The 20,529-nt window shown below is 36.6% G+C and overlaps 1 long non-coding RNA gene across 1 annotated transcript; it reads left to right on the top strand.

Annotated features, from left to right (window-relative positions):
- Positions 1-371: 371 nt before the first annotated feature.
- LOC117884654 lies at positions 372-19,347 on the top strand. The gene is made up of 3 exons (XR_004647618.1): positions 372-564; positions 826-972; positions 19,262-19,347. It is a non-coding gene; the product is annotated as an uncharacterized LOC117884654 (long non-coding RNA).
- Positions 19,348-20,529: the final 1,182 nt, after the last annotated feature.

Here is a 20,529-nt window from a genome sequence, read left to right as displayed (position 1 = left end):
ACACTTTCCCCCCCATGGAAATGGGATTTTTGCAGTACAGGGCCATTTGCATAAAGGCCATCTGAGTCCACACCAACTCCTGGACCCTGCCTGCTCTGTCCCAACTTCCTGTCAGCACAGCACCATTGAAACCATGCTGCGTGGGCTTCCCCATCTGTTAGAGTTTGAGGGCGGGGACTGTCTTTTACTATGTGTTTGTACAGCACCCAGCACAACAGGGCCTTGATCTCACTTGTGTCTTCTAGACTCTACTGTAATTTAATAAGTTCAAATGTATAACTGTGGCTGTACATGTAATATATCCTGGGATTTCTGCTTCTTTTGGCAAGGCTCCAGGGGAAAATAAAATTGTTTTGTAACATTTGTTCTCAATATACACATTTTTTCTCTTTTGCTCAAAATGTTGATTAGAAAAGGAAAGCTGTGAGGAACTAGAGACTGTGTAACTGGAACACAAAAGACTCCTAGAGCAAAGCACCGTAGAGACTACTCATGTCTTGGGTTCATCCACTGCAGCTCTTCATTAATTATTCTAAGCAAAGGATTTGGGCCAGATTTTCAAAGGTATTTATGTGCCTAAAAATGCAGATAGGTGCCCAGTGGGATTTTCAGAAGCACCTAGAAGCCTAACTCCTATTGACTTTTGAAAGCCCCACTATGCCCGTGTTTGGTCCTCCTCCATTATACCATAAATTTGTGTCAGTAGATTAATGTTAAGATCATTTCTTACTTCCCAACCTTGTTTTTAGATACATAGATAAAGGAGATCTCTGGGGTTCTATAAATTGTATATAATTGTTTGCATTTTTGTCATTTAATTTAAAGCTTTGAGACTGACTCAACCTCCAAAGAGTCCCATCTGATGATGTCTTCACTGGGGGAAATCCAATGGCCTGTTGCTTCTCGGATTCATAGCTTTTTAAGACAAAAAGAGACCAATATGACAGTCAACTCTATCCTCCTGTGAGTAAGGTGAGAAGGGAGAATGTTTCTTAAACATTTCAGATTTAAATCTATGATGGGGTGTCACAGCTCATACCAAGCCATCTGTTTTTTCAACTTCTTGCCACATCAGTCAAGCCTGAGGTCTTGCTTATCCAGCATAAAGGGATTGACTGATGTTTTTGGAAATCTTCTGCACTGACTTCAATTGGAAGTGGGAGTTGGGAAATCTCCCAGATCTGAATTGGAAATGAGAACAGACTAAAATTGTTGGGTAGTTTGGACTGGAATTCCTTTTCTGACTTCCTTTTCCCCACCCAAAGTCTGGAAAAAATGGATTGTCTCCTCCTAGAACCATCTCTAAACAGTTAAATCAAGCTGGAGCTACTTCTAGCTAGTAATGGGTGAATCTCAAAAAGCTTTAGAGGTTCAATTCACATTAAAAGTTGGATGTTTATCTGAGTTTCAATCAATGCAATCATTAATCCCTGTGCACCTTTTAGGCCCTTTTGTGGTACATACCTTCTTGGGTGCTTTATGTGCAGTGGCCCTTCTCTCATCTTCCCAGCCTACTCACAATTGAAACAGACAGACGTAACATCTCTTGTAAAATTTTCCTGCTTCCTGGAGCAGCGCCAATCCCAATCTCTGGTAAAATAGGCATATAGGTCAATCTTTTTAGTGGGCCAGGTGTTACTGTTTTACTAGAGGAGTGCCTCTCTCCTTTGCATCAGTACTGTTCTCCCTGTCAAACCTTGAGAGACGCCACCCCATCTCTTGGTCTGAATGGAGCTGCTAGGAGCCGCTTACACTTTTGTCCCTTGCTGAGAGTTGAACACTATCCAGGTCTCTTGATTTCTGCTATTCCTCCCCCAGGCTGGTTTTCTCTTTAGATTTCCTCCACCTAAAGAGATCAGCAAAGCAAGCCTAAGAGAGATGGGAGAGACACCTTGTCATTCATTCTATAGCCTTTGAAATTAGGTAGGCTGCAGTCATACAGATGCTCTTTCCTCTCAGACTACTTTGCTTGAAGTCAGACATCCTCTCATGCTGGTACAGGCAATAAAGTGAGGTGGCAACTGTGTACTGGAAACAACTCTCAAGAGCTCTTATTTTCATTGTAATATGAATAGTAGCATCTAAGTGATAATATATTTCTGCTCCATAATTTTCTTACTTGAATTTGTGAAACAACTGACTAATGTTTTGGGAAATGTATTAATAATTCAGAAGACTGAGACAATAATTCTAGTGAATGTGAAGTTAGTTAGTTTGTTTGAATTTAAATTGAAATGTGGCTAGGGCAGCAAGAGTGACACTCCTAGACTTGCAAAAATGCCATCGGATTTTTAAGGTCTACTGGTGATCAGGGCCAGAGTTTATTCAAAGCTAAAAGAAGTCACTAAAGGAGAAATTATCATGGAGTGAAATGAAAGGAAACTGACATGGTAAGAATGATGAGAATTGCTTATAATGAGGAAATGTGTGAAAATTCATTATTGTATAAAATACTGGATACATTTTGTGAGAGTGCTGATAAACATTAGTGAATCTCTCTGTATCTCTAGACATGCAATAATAATAATGAATAATCAACCAAAAAATATAAAATATTTCAGATTTTGATTAACATCACATGAGTCATGGCATAAACTGGAGCAATTCTCATTGACTTCAGTGGGAGATTTACCAGGTTACATCAGGCTGAAGGTGGTCCACTATGGTTAAATAAAGAAAATTAAACACAGTAATAAATTATCTTGAATATACCTGGACTCATGAGAGCCTGAGTCAAGCTTTCACAGCTTGATATTTTTTCATGTAATTTCTAATTTATTTTGTACTTTAAAAGTTTGTTTTGGCTGGGATTGAAATTTAATTTGTTCTTCAAAGGAACATAACAATGGAAATACAAAGAGGAAGCTTTTGTTCTCTCCCTAGGAGTTCTGAAAGGTAATAATTATGAAATGATAAGATTCTAAATGAAAATGTCATTCGCAAAGGTTGAGGTTGAAAACAGCATAGACCTATGTAAAGCGAGAAAAGTCACATTTGATTCATGAACATAAATACAACCAGAATGATTTAATTTTAAATCATCTGATGATTTATTGTATAAATATTTTGTAATTTTGAAAGGAAATTCTTCAAAGCATGCATGTCTGAGAGACCCATCAAAACACAATGCAGCTTTGGAAAAACATTACACTTTATTATTATTAATAATAATAGTAGCAGACAGATTAATAAAATTATATAAACTAAGGATAGTGACCATATAACTCAAAAACCTGTGTTGAACAATAGCCTAAATCAAATGTAGGAATAATGCTTGTCTAGTTTCTTCTTTCAGTAAATGAGAGCATTGTGCTTGGTGGTTTAAAAACATATTCATAGTTTTAGAAAAACATAGCATTATATATTATGTTTCCTGATTTATTTGAATGGTTTGACCCACCTGTCCCTTCTTGTCATCTTCCCACTGTATATTCATAAACATACACATATTTCTGTAAAGGATGATTCATTCTTCATTTGTTCATATCGTTTGTGTGTGTGTGTGTGTGTGTGTACGCACGCATTATAGGCCTGCTTGTATACACCTTATTGAGGCAAAACTCTTGTTGCCTGTTTTAGTTAGACATGCAGGATCAGGCACTGTGTCTTGGTAGAAGTTTTCTATGCATAAGGGTCTCTCTGAACAGGTTCTTTGAAAAGAGAGTATGTTTGTTTAGCAGTTGAGTTAAAATAAGTTGGTTATTACTTCACCTAATTTAAGGCCTGATCCTGCTCTTGTTGAAGTCAGTAGTAAATCTCCCATTGCCTGCACTGGGAATGAGATGAAACAAAAGGTGTCAAATTTCAGTTCTAGACCCTATCCTTGATTTAATATAATGGGAGTAAGTTGCTCTCCTTCACTGTCTTGCATCTGCTTACTTGAGAGACTCAGTCGCTCTATTCATTTATTCTGTTGTCCATTGTTAGAGAAGTAGTTCTCCCACACTATGTAATATTTTTGATACTCAGACAACCATACATCTGGATGATAAAGCTAAACAGTGTTAAATCACTATATTCCCAGGGATTGGTTTAATAAACCCATTACTCAATTTATACGGTTGAATAAACATTGAACAAAAGCTCAGATGTTGGATTTCACTCAGAACGAAATGTAAACCATAGATTTGTTTCAATAATAGGCTAAAAGGCTTCCTAGATCTTTGTTAGCCAAGGAAGCCTGGGCCTTTTCTTTTGTTTTTTTAAAGTTGCTTTTTCTATTTTATATACATACATATATACATACACACATCTATCTATCTATCTATCTATCTATCTTTCTATCTATCTATCATTGACAGCATCTAACATGCACAGTTAATCCTGATGTTCTGTGCTGTCATGAACTTTATCGTGTGCTCCCGCACAGGTGCCCAGTATTACACTTTCATGCTGAGAGGATTTATTTTTGAGAAGTTTACTATTCAGTGAGCTGAAGTCGGGAGTGGATGAGGAAAGGAGATGGTGGTGTGCATTTTGTTCCTTACAAGAATACTGTTCTTGTCTGATTGTTATCTTCATCCCATGGAAGTGTGGTTTCAATTTTAATTTTCTCTTTGAAACATAGATCAGGCTGTGTTATCAACTGTTTCTCCTTCTCAAACATTTCACTTCCTTTACAGTCTGGAGATAGCTGAAGACCTGGCTTTTCTTCTAACATTACCTAACACCTCCTCCTAAGACATTATTTTTATTTGGCGTGATTTTATATTTTTCATTCAAACTTATGTCATCAGTAGAGCTGGACAAATCATTCATAATGAACACATTTTGTCCCTATATCTTGTTCCTGAATTGTTTGTAAGCAGGCTGTATGTGATATCTGAGTTGTGTTTAACACCCAATGGAGTGCTTGGTGCCTGTGCATTTTAATTTGGATTGAACAAAGATATCACATAGTTTCCTTTCCCTTACTAGATGAGTATAACTTTTAGAATTAGGTTTCCAATGGGAATTTTATTATCTTAAAAAGATATTATCTTGCTTTCTCTGTATATTTCCTTAAAATTAGGCATTTCCACAAACATTCCCACTAGTGAATTCATGTGATTGAATAACTAGACAAAGTAAGCATAAGAGGGAGATGAATAAAGTTTAAAACTTCTAATGTTCATGGAAAATACCAACATTCATCCATCTCTAGCCATAAGCATTGGCTTCCCATGTAAACATCCCAAATAAGTAGACCAAAGAAAGTGAGCTAATTAGCCATGCAGGAGGAGAAGGTGACCTGCCCTTCTTTTTGAGCATACCTTTCTGAACTGTGGTGATTATTGCTTTGAAAGACACTTTCATATCTGCAAATATGGGAATGTTTCCCATATTATTAATCATTCTACATGGAAGGAGACATCAGAAATGTTTCAAGAATCAGCTCACATTCTAATCTTTCCCGTTGATACTGAAGGAGAGCAGAGTTTCAGATAAAGAATTAAGCAACCATATTCATGCCAGTACATTGGCTGGGATAGGGAATTTTATCTTACTTCTCACTCTGTCTGTGCTGTAGCACAGTGAATGTTGAGTAGACTCCAATTTCAGCTGTGGCATACACAGGTGCAACTCCTGTTGAAATGAATAGAAGCCACACTTGTTTATACCTGGGCTGAATTTGACTATAGTATTTTCAGTGAATACTGGGGAAAACCCCCCAAACACCTATGAATATTTGTTTGAATATTTAAATGAATTTGCTTGGACCATGTTTATACTCCTATGTTCACAAATATTCTAGGAAATTAATTTACTAACTTATGTTCATAGGAACAGTGCATTTTGAGCAGATGTTGGAGTATATTCACTGGAAACGAATTTTAAATTTGGAAACTCAAGAATTCCTATCAGATACCTGATTTTTAAAGTTCTCCTAATCAAATTAAAGTACAGAAATAGTCCATGTTATCACTTTACACAATCAATATGAACCAACATCACTCAAATTTAGAATACTTGCAGTAAAATGAACATGAATGACCTTTAGGACAAAAAAAATTGCAGAAATTATTTGGTGAATTATTTTAAATAATGAATAAATTAAAGAAAAGCATACATTCAAAAATAATTTGCAAACAGAAAAAGGTCCAAAATTAGTTTTTTCACTACTTTCCACCAGCTCTATTATTCAGTTATGGGATTGCAATTATCTATCCATTTGAATTAAACAAGTTCACATGACCAAATATACTTTGTGGTATCAATCATAAAGTGGTCAATAATTCTTGTCAATAGTTTTAAATTTACCCAATTATATAATGTCTTCCCCACCTTTGAATAATACACCAGTACCACCACTTTCTTCTATGAAAATGGTGGATTATATGTTGGCATTATTTTCAGTTCTATTTAAAAAACACAAACAAAAAGAAATTATACAGCTATTATTATTATAAATTCCTGGACATCACCATCTGCTCTGGATCTTTTTCAATACCAATTAAAAGCAGCAGGTTAACTGTCATTTGGTTCATTAAAATAAGCGATACACAGACTTTTAAACAACTTCTGATGTAGGGTTATTTACATGTAAAGTGAAGATTGAAATTGATATAGATGCAGATTAGAGTGTGGGATTTTAGCCATGCATCTCCCATTAAATTACTGGGTGCACTTTTGGGAATACTGAATAGTACATAGCTCTCATTTTAAAAAAAATCAAAAAATTTTGGTAGGTTTTCATGAACCTCTGCACTGCACACATCTACCCCTACACATTTCCCCAGCACCAGGGTTGTGCTGAATTCTAATTTACACTTTTACATGCTAGAAATCTGTTAAGAAACCAATGCTAGCTGTTTTATAGATATATAATTAAAAGCTATTTCCCTATGAATAAAATGAGCATGTAGCTTGAGGTGTTAGGAGAGACCTGTCCACTTCTTCAACTCAAGGAGAAATAGTTTCCCACTAAAAGGCACATCACTGCATGTTTCCGTGTGTAATTTATATCTCTTGAAATTTGAAGGGGGAGAGGGGTTATGCAAGTAGATTACTAGTATGTATGAACAGTGGGACACAGAGACACCTTCCGCACCTATTTATTTAAAAAGGAGCATAATCTTTTTTTACCTATGATGATGTCAATCTCCCTGCTAGCCATATAGGAAAAACAACTCTTATGACCAAATGACTCCAAAAAGGAGCACAGTAGAATTAGACAGAAAACTGTGCCTTGCATGGTGACTGGTTTCAGGGTGGTAGCCATGTTAGGCTGTATCAGCAAAAACACCAAGGAGTACTTGTGGTACCTTAGAGACTAACAAATGTATTTGGGCATAAGCTTTCGTGGGCTAAAACCTACTTCATCAGATGCATGGAGTGGAAAATACAGTGGGAAGATATATATACACAGTGCATGAAAAGATGGGAGTTGCCTTACAAAGTTGGGGTGGGGTCAGTTCTAACGAGACAATTCAATTAAAGTTGTCTCGTTAGAACTGACCCCCCACTTGGTAAGGCAACTCCCATCTTTTCATGTACTGTGTATATATATCTTCCTACTGTATTTTCCACTCCATGCATCTGATGAAGTGGGTTTTAGCTTATGCCCAAATAAATTTGTTAGTCTCTAAGGTGCCACAAGTACTCCTTGTTTTTACAGAAAACTGTGCTTCCCTCTTCTTAAACTTCTGTTCAAATTACTACACGGATTAAGAGGTCTGATCCAAAACCCACTGTACATCATCAGGAGTCTTTCTATTGATGTCAGTAGGCTTAGGATTGGGCCTAGAAGATGGAAGTCATTATGTGCTCTCCAAGCTAAATGAAATTGGGGAAAGGAATGGCCAGTTTTTGGAGGTAGTCGGGTTATTGGCACATGTCTAAAATTAAATAAACCCATTTTTGAGCCTGAAGGGTAAATGTTGGAAAAGAAATTCTTTATAAGAAAAGCTGGTAAAACAACCATATAGCTACCGTTGTGTTACATTAGTCTTAAATTAAGCCCAAGGCATTATCCTACACTTTCTTCAATGTTATCTCTGCCTGTAATAAAAAAACATGTCTTCTGATTACAGGTCTTTCTATTATCTCAAGTCTAAACCTAATATATTTTCTATCCAATCTTAATTTTCCTCTGTTGAGGTGTTTTGTTGTTGTTTTTGTTTTCTTTTGTTTTTGTATTGAGATTCAAGATTGTGATTTAATAGGTGAACATCCTCTGTCAAAAAATCTTATTGCTTGTGCTACAGGGAAAAATAAGTTTTAATCTACTTGAAAAGGGAATATATATATAATTATATATTCAAGCACATGCTAGTATCACATATTATTAATTTGGATACTTTTTGGGATAAATTACCACTCAAGTGGCATGAATTTATACTGTTCCAAGAGGCAGAAAAAGTTTTTAACAGAACTTCAAAAAAAAAAAAAAGTTGAAAGCCCAACGAATTTTGAAAAAATACTATATATATGCAGTACAAAGTTTCTCCTAATTTTAGTATATGTTCTCAAATTGACAATCAAAATCAAATAAAGTCAGTGAGGCAAAGCAGATTTTTAAAGTTCAGCACAAGTGTATATTTTTGAAGAATTGAGAGCTTATATTGTAAGTTTGAGAACATCGACTAAATTTGGTGGCCCTTTGTGCTGCACATAAAGTAAATGTGCAAAATTTGTGAGGCTTTTTTAAATAGAAATTTCACAAATTTATTGTCATATAACTGTAATCACACTGATACACAACTTTCTTGGTATGAATGTCTTAATTATATGGAATTTAAAAGCACAGGCTCTTATATTTAATAACCAGCAGAAGTTCATAGACAACCTTTTGTCTGTCTGGTAAAAAGCTCACTGCAGCTCCTGTTTTAAGTGTTTTGTGGTGTTAGAGCCTGATCCAATATTCATTGAAGTCCATGTCAATTTCCATTGATTTCAGTGGGTATTGGAGCAGGCCTTTATTCTTTCTGTAACCCACTGTCTCCATTGCTGTGATCCAAAAAATCTTATTGCCAGGATAGAGACGATACAGTATGTGTGAGATTTATGTTTTGCTTGTGTCTGTTGTTTACAGAATATGGATTTGTTACAAGATGAGCTCTGATTTCAGGAAATTACCCACATTGTCAAAGAATTTACTTTCTTAAATATATTTTCTTCATTAGCGTTATAAACAGCCCATTTTTTTTCATGTTTTTTAAAATATTTTAAATCTGGACTTTGATGTATTATTAACACATGGTCATATTGCAACAAACTTTCCAACACACACATACAGACATGTAGATTCTTTAAAAAAAAATAGTATCAAAGGAGAATTACTCCTGGGTTCCTGCAGAGATCCACAGGAAAAGCTTTCCCTAGAGCTGGCTCCGTTTAACTTTTCCCATAGACATGCAAGCTACACAGGAGTCAGATGTTCCAGTCACAAATTTACCCTGAAGAGAGGAGAGGAATCTTGTAGACAGACGACAGACAACATACAGCAGGGGTGGTAGGAAAGAAAAAGTTTCAAGGAGAAGAAGCACTGAAGTGAGGAAAAGTGAAAAACCATATAAAGTCATAAGGAATTAAGGACAATATACATGTCTTTATCTGTATGGAGCATGCATTGATATCAGTAGGATTTTCATGTATGGGAGATGCATGCATGAGACTCTAAACTGTTGGATAAAAAACAAAAGGTGATATATGGTATAATAAAGAGAATGGTACAAAGTTATAGGGAAGAGGACAAAGGAGATAAAAGACAGAATTTTTAAAGGAGTGAGATGGTGGGGAGGGGAATTTGCTACCTAATTCATGGTTACACCCAACCTCTCAGCACAACACTCAAGGACCTGGAGGAGAAAGAAAGCTTTATACTACTTTTGTGCTATCTCTATTTCAGGGGTCTACTGGGGGCCATTTGGGACTCTTGGCGGAGGTTAGAGCAGCCTCATGGTTCCACTAACTTCTAAAGGGAAAAAAAATTGCTCCTGGCAGACCATGGCCCAAAGGGACCACTGTTGCAATAGGGAATAGCAAAGCACCTTAGTACTCATGCCGTGCCCTGATCCCTAAAACAACATCGCCTGTACTGGGGGGGCGCAGGAGTCTCTTTACACTCGTGATCGCAGATGACACTAACTGGGGAGAGAGGTAGATACGCTGGAGGGGAGGGATAGGGTCCAAATTGACCTAGACAAATTGGAGGATTGGGCCAAAAGAAATCTGATGAGGTTCAACAAGGACAAGTGCAGAGTCCTGCACTTAGAAAGGAAGAATCCCATGCACTGCTACAGGCTGGGGACTGACTGGCTAAGCAGCAGTTCTGCAGAAAAGGAGTTGGGGATTACAGTGGACGAGAAGCTGGATATGAGTTAACAGTGTGCCCTTGTTGCCAAGAAGGCCAAAGGCATATTGGGCTGTATTATAGGAGCATTGCCAGCAGATGGATGTAATAGAAAATATCAGTGTATAAAATTGAGTTTGTGTCCCCAACATCTCACACAACCAACATGGACCCCACAGGCTTGAGAATGGCCTTCACAGAGTAGGCTGGGTAACAGCTTTGTTTACCCATCCTAATTGCAAGGGTAGATTTCACCTTTCCAGAGTCTCCAACTCTAACCACATAGTTTAGTTCTGCTCCCATTGAAATCAACTGCAAAACCCTCATTGACTTCAGTGGTACCAGATCAAGCTCAAGTGGGTAAAAGGAATCTCTTTAGGATCTCTAAAGCAATAGGGCCAAATTCATGACTGATGTGATACCATTGACTTGAAGTTATAAGGTTAAGGGAATAACTTGAAGTTTCAGTGACGTACAGGACGGGAATTTGCTCATTTTCTTCCTTAGTAACATACTCCTATATTCCTTTCTCAACACATGGATGCTCCCTTATACTTTTATGCCTGTAGCTGGAAGCTAATTTTATGACTTGTCTCCCATTCATGTGAAACACTTGTACCTAAAATCCCTTTCTCTCCTCTGCACTCCTATTCTATATGTCTTTCCATGTTCTTGAGTTTTTTCCATTGGGAAGGATTGCCTCATTCATTTTTGGCAATTTTTATTTTTTCATAACTATAAAACCTTATATACCACCCCCTTACAATCACTTTTCTGATGGGAATGAACTTTTAGGACTTCATTTAGTCTCATTGCATTGATATTTTTCGACCTGCTATTATTCTCCAGGCTCTGTGTGGTTTCCCCTGTTTTTGGTAAGATTTCACAAGTTTATTTCATGATCATCCTGAGATGTCTTAACCTTTTCTGTGTGACATACATTATTGCTACTACTAGTTATTTGGGCTGTATTTATTTGGAAATAAACATGCAGCAACTCCATCCAATCCAAAATATCATAATTAATATGAAATGAATCCATGTTACTACTATACGGAATAGTAGGGTTGACAATATTGTATTTAGCTCTGTATGCTAGCTTAAGGGGAGGGGACCAGAATGGGATTCTGTTTAGAAAGGCCACCCCAGAGTTCAAATTCTCATCCAAGCTAACCACGCCTCTTGAGTCTGCAAAACTGGACAGGAAGTCTCACCAGAACAAGTTTTAGTAGGAGGTTCCTAGTATTTGTGCTGCAGCTTGCAGATAGAAATCCAGCTTTTAAAAAATTATATATTTTAGCACTTCTGGTTCTGCTTCGTGCCAGAAAAAATGAAGTGAAAAAGACTGAGAGAGGTTTGGTTCTAAAAGTGGGTGATGGTTCAGGGGCTGCAACTGTGTTGTTTTTCTGAACCAGTTGAGTTGAAGAACGCTGATAAGCTATAGATTTGACATGATACAGCAGCATTGTTATTGTCTCTTCTCACCATACCAAATCTGCTGCTCTCTGAAAGCAACAAGAAGATGGGCTGAGCCTTTAGAGCCCTTTATCAATAGTCCCTCCTTTGGATCTTTATTGCAGGCTTGTTAGTCTACTTTCAGTTGCATTTGCCATGTACTTGGTACTTAAGTGATCTAAATCTTTCAGTATTATGCCAGGGTTGTTGATCCTACCACATGGATTAGCCATTTAGAAGTGTGTTCTTGGCAGTGAAGGTTCACATATCATATCAATTTCTCCAACATTAGAAACACCACCCATTGACAGCAGGCCTCATCAACAAGTACAGTCAGAAAATGGGCAGGAATGTCAAATATTTATCCCTTTTAAATTTTTTAATATGTTCTCCTGGGGCCTGATTACAGAATTTTTTAATGCTTACAAATTTCTTCAGTGCAACAGTACTAGTTTGTTTCCAAGGAAACAAATGTACTTATACTGCACTGCACACATTCTTAATCATTAAATTCCATAATCTCTCTCACTCATTCTCTTTCTCTTTCTCTCTTTGAATGGGTAACTTCTAAAAATTGTTTGTTTTTATTGGCATCTCCAGCTACAATTTAACTGCAGGTAAATTTCCAAATATGTTCTCAATAAAGGATTGTTTCAAATTACTGAAAAAATCTAATTGTCAAGAGCTTTTATGAAATCATCTTAATCAAGATAAATATGTATTCTTTCTTCTTCTACTCTCTGGTGTGGGAACATTTAATTTTTTTGTGTACGAGATCTCCTGTGTGGTTTGATGCAAAATATTTGTCTATAAATATATATAAAATTCAAAAACAGTGTGTGAAAATATGTGGAAATACAGTTGCACAGTGTATTTATTGTTGAAGTGTGTGGGTGTGGGCTTGTGTATAAAACATATAGTTTGTCTAGATACACATACATGTAGGTGGGTCTATACAGTGAGTACATTATAAATATATATACTTACATATAAGATATTGACTTTGAAATTTTCATTCAAAATATACTAAATATTAACTTAGGACTATTAGGAACCCACTGGAGGGACAATGCATTTTTAAAGTGACATTTTAACATTCAAACCATTCATATTCTTCAATGTCAATGTAATTTTTATCTAAATGATTTCAGAGGAAAATGGATTCATTTGACTACAGTGCTTCTAAGACCAGTGGGAAGCTCATCATCTTAATATTGAATCTGTAAATCCTTTCCACTAGGGATGATTAACAGCTTTGTCAAGTGTTTATTTTACTTTAAGAAGAATATGTAATTTCCTGGTATAACTCAGACATATTTCAGTCTATTTCTTCTTTTGCATGTCACATTCATGCTGTAGGTTAGCATGATCTAGCCTACCTCTATTAGACTTCTATTTTGAGCAGTAAAAGGATAGCCTAATAAGTTTTCATAGTTTAATGATCATACATCAGTTTTCCCTATGATTCATTTATACTTGATAAATAAAAACCCCTCAGCAGTCCTGATAAGAAGTAATAACAGGGAATTACTTCCAGATGGCACTTTTGCTATGCTACACGTGTGGTCTGAGTTACCCATGGGATATAAACCTTATATTAGTGCAGTGATGTGCTGTTCACATGACTGCTGTCTTGAAAGCACTGGTGAACTCTTCCCAGTGGCAGGACAACTACCGCCATTAGGGTTACTTGGAAGTATTTAGCTGTGCAGTGACATTTACATGTTCAGCTTTGCACACAGATTCCAAAGTCAGACTATAAACAAAAGCTAACGTGAGAGACAATGTCCTGTACAGCCTCATTTTCAAGATTTAATTAAGATGCCTTATTTAGTCATCTGATAGTCTAAAGGTAAATAACCAGTAAATAACCAATATAAGATGAAATATGATTTCCCCCCCCCCACAAAGACTATAGCAGGTATAAATACCCCCTCCTTTTACTTACAAATCTAAACAGTTAGAAATGTGTTTTGGGCTTTCATATAAATCTTTTTGTTTTTTCCTTGTTGTTCGTTCTTATAAAAAAAAACCTACCAATATTTTGACATTGTTAGAAAGTTGGGCAATATATTGTGTAACAGAGAGGGTGAGGGAATGTGGGGGAAGAGACACATAACAGTTTATCAAATCAGAATTATCCTGATTCAAACAAGGAGGGTGGAAATTTTGTCCTTGTGCTGCTGACTCTCAAGCTAAGTTTGAGCTTCTGGGGAAAGAAAAAAAAAGTCTCAGCACATGGTTTAAATACACTATGGTTGCCAATTATGAGATATGTACGATTTGAACTTCCTTGTTCAGATCTGCAAAATAATGGACTTCCCTGTGATGGAAAAAATGAATGTTTACTAGAATCTACAGAATGCTCTTTCAAGATGCAGTTTAATTACAGTCAAAACCAATAGCAAATGCTCGGCTTTATAAATAAATATTACAAGTGTGATTGTCTTCAAAATATGAGTGACATAAATCTATTCTGTTTCTGAAATGGTACCATCAAGTTTTTTCAGAAAGTGCTATGTTCTATTTTATCTCAAATTTTCCTGGTTAAAGTCTAAAATAAAAATTGCAGATTAGAAAATCCTTTGAGAATGGGGTTCAGCAAGTGAAACTGTTTGAAGGTAAGTTTCATACTAGTTTGACTGAATTTAATGAGCCATTGTTAGGAACCAAGCAAGCAAGTATTCTAGAGAGGCAGGAGGTATACACAAGCTGTCTTTTTAAGAAGCCATTGTAAATCTGATAACAAAGAGAGCCTGACTTTCTCCTTGAATCACCAAGTTGACAAAACATATACTGCATGGACTGATAGCAAATGAGATACATTTTGCTAGTAAAGAAAATTAGACTTTAAATTTAACTCTATAAATCCTAATGTTTAGGGCATGGGGGAAAGCTAGAATCATGCTGAAATGCAAGCTGTTGTATAAATGTGGAATGAAGCACAGACGTGTATGCCTCCCTGTTCTAAAACAGAACATTTTGTGCAACTTTACTGTAGGTGAAACCAATACTAACAAATATATTTTAACACAAACCAAAAAGCACAGGGGGGGAAATTATAACAAGCTGTGTCTTTAAACCAGTAGGGATTAACCAACTCACTTTGTTACCTAGGAGGCTTCAAAGTAAAGGTCCCCTGTTCTGAGGGACTGTATTCACTCAGTGCTTGCTAACCTTGGGCTGACTGCTTAAAACATGGATCTTTTCTTTAGGCTGAAAGGGATTTTTAATATTTAAAATTATTAGTTTGTAGTATCCATGTAATTTCTTCAGCCATAGGGCTTTACTATCTTTGATGTGCATCTCTGTTCCAGCTGGTACTCCTACCACTCCTGCTGTCTCTTCGCCCTAAGTAAGGTTTCTTTCTTTGTTAAAACTGGTGCCACTGATTTGGCTTCAGCTCTGAGAAAGGCTTTTATCCATTTGAAAAGTGGTGTTGCTGAGACAGATTTCCTTTGCCCTGAGAAGGAGATTTCTTATTTGTATTTGGTTTCTTTTCTTTTCTTTTCTTTTCTTTTCTTTTCTTTTCTTTTCTTGAGATTTGTATTTCCCGAAGATGTGTGATTGTGGGTTCTCTTAGTACAACATCCATCTCAGGGCAACATGGTCAGCAGAAGATAATGCGGTCACTCACCCTTTCTTCAGTTCAGACAAATTATAGCCCTTAAGATCCTTTGAGATTAGCATAGGTACATTTCTTTGAATGATCTCACAAAACTCACTCCTATAGAGAGTGGCCCATGCCTAACTCACTATTTTTAAACATTTTGGACCAGATCCTCCATTAACTTAAATGAAGCTACACCACCTCAGGGTCTTGCCCTAGGGGCCCAAAGAGAAGCCTGATCCCACCAGCTGGAACAAGAAACCTGAGAGATTTCCAGAATCAAGGTCTTCTGCAATGTGGATTAGACAAGATCTTTCCCCTTCAATCCATTCTAATTGTTTTTCTGTAATACATACATTAGATCCTCAACTGATGTAAACTGATGCAACTCCATTAAGAATCTGGCTCATAGGTTGCCATTTATAAGTAATGCTGTTGAACTTATAAATTTGTAGCTTCCTGAACTAATCTATTTCTCTTTTTTAAATGGTTAACATCCATTCTACACACATAACTTCACAGCATTAAAATGAACAAGTTTTTGATTATTTTCATACAGAAGACTGAAGAAGTCTTTTGAAGTCATCTGGTCTTGGTTGGTGGCTTAAGTTGTCGGAGTACAACAGAAACATTTATTTTATATAGCACCTTTCATGTAGACACATCCCAAAGCACTTTACATTAATCTTACTAAAAAAGGATATATATCAAAAACCTGAAAACCAATAAATAGATCTAGATTTAAAAGATTTTATAAAAAGACTTCAGATAACACCTAAAAACAGAAACAGATTCAGAGTCTAGCAGGTTCAGTTAACAGCCTTCAGAAGTTAGGACCTTAAAAAGAAAATGGGCCTATTCCAGATGATGATTTGATACCTTCCATATCCTTAGAATAGTGTATTTAGTGATATAAGTAGCAATCTGTTTCAGCAGACGCAAAAGTACAAGATCATTGCAATTTTGTACAACTGAAAGAAAGATCTTAGTCCTATAGCCATCTACAAATCAAGAAGCAGATGCCATCCGTTAGGTAATTTTCTTGCTTGACTTTAGTTAGAGTTACAAAGGCCTGGAATGTTTTTTGTATTATTTGCACCCTAGATAAAATATCTTTAGAAGGACCAGTAAATAAAGCTTTTCATTAATCAAATTTTCAGGTAAATAAAATGCAAACATGTGATTTAGCATAGTAAATAGCACGTAAAACTATTAATTGAGCAATGTTATTAAAAATAAATAAAATTATCCAAAATTGGTTTACACATACATATGCACAAAAAATCTGAACCACATAAAATTTGCAAAGTTAGGCCCACAGCTGAAGTGTGTGTTGGGAAGGAAGGGAGTGGGGCAGGGAAGGCTATGAGATGGGCAGAAGTGACATTACTCTGTATTTCTGGTTTCCTAATCTTCAGATTGGCCAGGGGTCAGTTTGGCATCTATTGCAACTTGGAGAAACCAAAGTCCCTCAGATATTTTCACTGTCAGTCCATTATCTCTGACTTCTTTCTTCTCTGCTCTCTTTGCATGACCAAAGCAGCTTTTCTAGAACTATGTCTTTGATATCATTATGTCATGATGAGGATAAGATATTATCAATTCCATGGTCAGACTGCATCTGTTGTGATGTACCATAGACTCCCCTCTTAGAGAGGGAGGGTGGTTCATCATCAGAAACTTATGGTTATAGTGCATCATGGAAATTCTACAGTTCTGAAGAGACACTGCAGTGGGATATCCTAATTGAAATAGTTTGATTTTGGGGTGTTTGGGTTTTCAATGAAAAATTGAAATTTTACACAGAAAGTAGACTCTTTGCAAGAATATTCACTTAGTCAAAACCCCATTTTTCCATCAAAAATGTTTTAGATAAAAAAACTTATAACAGCCCTTCCTCACATATAATAATGCAACATCTTCCCTATTTTATATTTTGGAGCATATCATGCTATCATCTTTAAGCAACCCAATCTCTTATTGCAGTCAAAATTGTATCTAAAACTCTATGGAATGAGAGGGTTTTAAGTTTCATGAGGTAGCTCTCCCGTTCCTACATTATAACCATAACATCTACAGACAGCTGAAACTTGCATTTGAATAATGAGGTTTATTAAAGAAAATGGATTTGGGGAAGTCACCTGTCACCACTGGCTACCACCACAAAAGTAACAAAATATGACGATGTAGGCAAGTTCTCACTACCCTCATTTCCTCTTCTTCATTTCCTGTTAATGATAACTAGTGACTGGATAGTACCTTCTGGTTTTAGAGCTTAATATTAGAAGTCTCCTTTTTTTGCTGTCCTTGGCCTTTTGTTTCTGCTTATTTGCAAATTGCCTGGCTTCCTATGGAGATACTGTACTGTACAAAGAGCTAAGAATAGCCAGACCAGAGCCAACCAATGGTCCATTCAGTCTGATATTCTGGCTCATACAGTAGCTAACAATGCCTGTTTCAGGAGGGAGTATAAACCTTACTAACGAACCATCTGATTGTCCAGTAATTGAAAAGGGTGGTGGGCAGAGGGAGTGGAATTCTCCCTGACCCCAGATAGGATTAGTTTACGCCTTTCTGCATAGTTATTAATCATTCAAAAGGCCAAATTTCCCTTCTGACTTTAAAGTCTATGAGTCTGAGTCTATACATTTTGACTGGCCTTTTCATTGATGCAAGGTGTCTTCCCTCTCCTTCTTGCATCCCTGAACAGGCTCTGGTCAGGGTCCCAGTGAGGATTTATCCCACTTGAATAAATTAGGGGTGACTTAGGCATGGTCTACACTACACAGTTAGGTCAACATAAGGCATCTTACATCAATCTAATTATGTCAGTGTACACACCACTGCCTTGTCCCACCAATGTAAGTGCCCTTCTATATCAACATAATAACTCCATCTCCATGAAAGGCATAGCGCTTATATCAGTGTAGTTAGGGTTATTTACATCGGCTGTTGGCTTTCTTGTCAATTTCACAGCTCCATGAATCCTCCACTGGCTTCCCCTTTTCCAGGGCATCAAGTTCAAGCTTCTTGTCACCATCTATGCCAGCTTCCATGCATGGAACATCCTTCCTGAGCTCATCTTCATGACTGTCACCATCTCTATGTTCAAGTCCCTCTTGAAGGCCCACTTTTTCCATGGTACCTATAGCAAATTAACTAACTGATAATTTCATGTTTGAAGAGAAACTGGAAACACAGTAAATATCATCCTAAACTCCCAAATGCACACACAATCTCATCCCACCATCCTGGGTAAACATAACCTGATGTTAGTGTGACACAGCTAATAACCCTGTTGATCAATCTAGTGATATATTGTACTCTTTCCCTGTAGCCTCTGCCCATCTGTCTTTAGAGTGAGCTCTCTGGAGGGCATGAAATGTGATTTCTCTTCAGTTTGAAAAGTACCTAGTATGTTATTGGTGCTACTAGAAATAAATACAGAAAATAGTAATAACGTATGATTTCAGTGGACTTCATTTGGTATTTTATGTTGTTCACTCCAAGTATAGCTGCTGTATAACTTGGGCATCGTTGTGGTGGTAAAGCATTCTGTCTCTCTGCAGCTAGATATGCAAGGAAAATATTACATAGAATGCAAATTTCATAATGTTCGCAAAATATTTCCCTGGACCACTTTCAGATCTAATGTACTGTACCTCCAGTAATCAGGAAATACACTACCAGCTCTGAACCAAAAGTTATTTTTTGCTCCAACCAGTCTTTAAAATCTTTACATGGTTACCATTAGCATATGGTGAAGATAAATTACTATACTATCAAAACTGGCACAGCCGAAAAGAAAATGGTGAGCTCTGAGGGATATGGTGGACTCTGACTAGTGCTTTTTCAATGGCAATGTGATTGGCCATCCACCTACAGGGATCTTTTCCTGTATTTTTCTATATTTGTCTTTTCAGGCACAATACTGTTTGTGATGGTGACATACTGGGCACATGGATGCTGGAAATGGATTTTGCCTGTGTTTCAAGTTGGAAATAAATCTCCTGGGTTCATTTTGCTTTGTTCTGATTTCTTAACTCTTGGAAAGATAATTTTGCCATTACCAGTTGGGTAGTATGTCAGCTTTGATGCATCACCATTTTCCTGACTGACATTATTATTCCGTATTTTTTAAATGAAAATTCATACCTTTTCATATTGGCATTCATTAAACTTTGGCTGCCTTGTATTAAATACAAGACATATTATATTTAATATTAAATTGCTCCCCTTAAAGGAAGCAATAATGAGAGTTTTTAAATGAGGTATCTGAGCCCTAACATTTCGTTATGAATCAACAAATTTTCATCAGTTGATGATGAAAGACACTTCACTTCTCAGAGAGCACTTTCAGCGCCAATATAAGGTACTGACGTATAATGTCAATATAAAATAGCTCTGTAACAAATAAACCTCATATCTTTCATTCCTTACTCAGGCAAAACTCCCTATTGACTTCTGTGCTTTTAGTAAAGACAGTACTGTAGGAGTAAGCCCCTAATTTCTTGCCCTTTGTAATAGCTCCTTAGTTGTCCACCTAATACCTCTTCAGAATACAATCTCTCTCCCTATTTATCTATCTGTATCTAATGCATCTCTAACTCTTTCATTTCTATATAATAATGATTCTGCAGTAGATGTTGAATTTTCCTTTTAGCTTAAAAATCTACAAAAGTCTGCTGATGCAACATTGCAAGAGATAATATGCTCAGTGCTTACAGTATGCTATACTTTGCTATATATATAATAATAATTTACACACACAGCACACATACACTTTTCAGTATTTCTGCAAGCAATCTAGACACGACAGAAACAAATTGATGGAGACAGAAATGGGAGAATCCCACCCTGTCAGAAGATGAATGAGTTGAGCTTGCATGATGTGAACCATGGCTGACAGAAGCGAGGTGGAATCAAAGAGTGAGCAACTTTTGACAACACACGCTTCACAGCTCTGACCACTGAGGATCTACATGATTATCTCCAGACAAAATAACTGTGAGTAAAAGGCTTACATACACTTAAATTAAACACAGCAGGGTTTTAGTAATCTCTGTTTGCATTTTACTTTCTGTTAAGAAGGAAATTGCTTGGACTTGGAACATTTCATTTAATGGCATTTTTAGTTACCTTTTGTACTTCTAATGCCACAGTCTAAATTCACCCTGAATTACCCAGAAAG

This window comes from Trachemys scripta, chromosome 11, assembly GCF_013100865.1.
Source record: "Trachemys scripta elegans isolate TJP31775 chromosome 11, CAS_Tse_1.0, whole genome shotgun sequence".
Classification (NCBI taxonomy): Eukaryota; Metazoa; Chordata; order Testudines; family Emydidae; genus Trachemys; species Trachemys scripta.
Note: the sequence above shows the minus strand (reverse complement) of the source record. Positions and strands in the feature narration are given on the sequence as shown.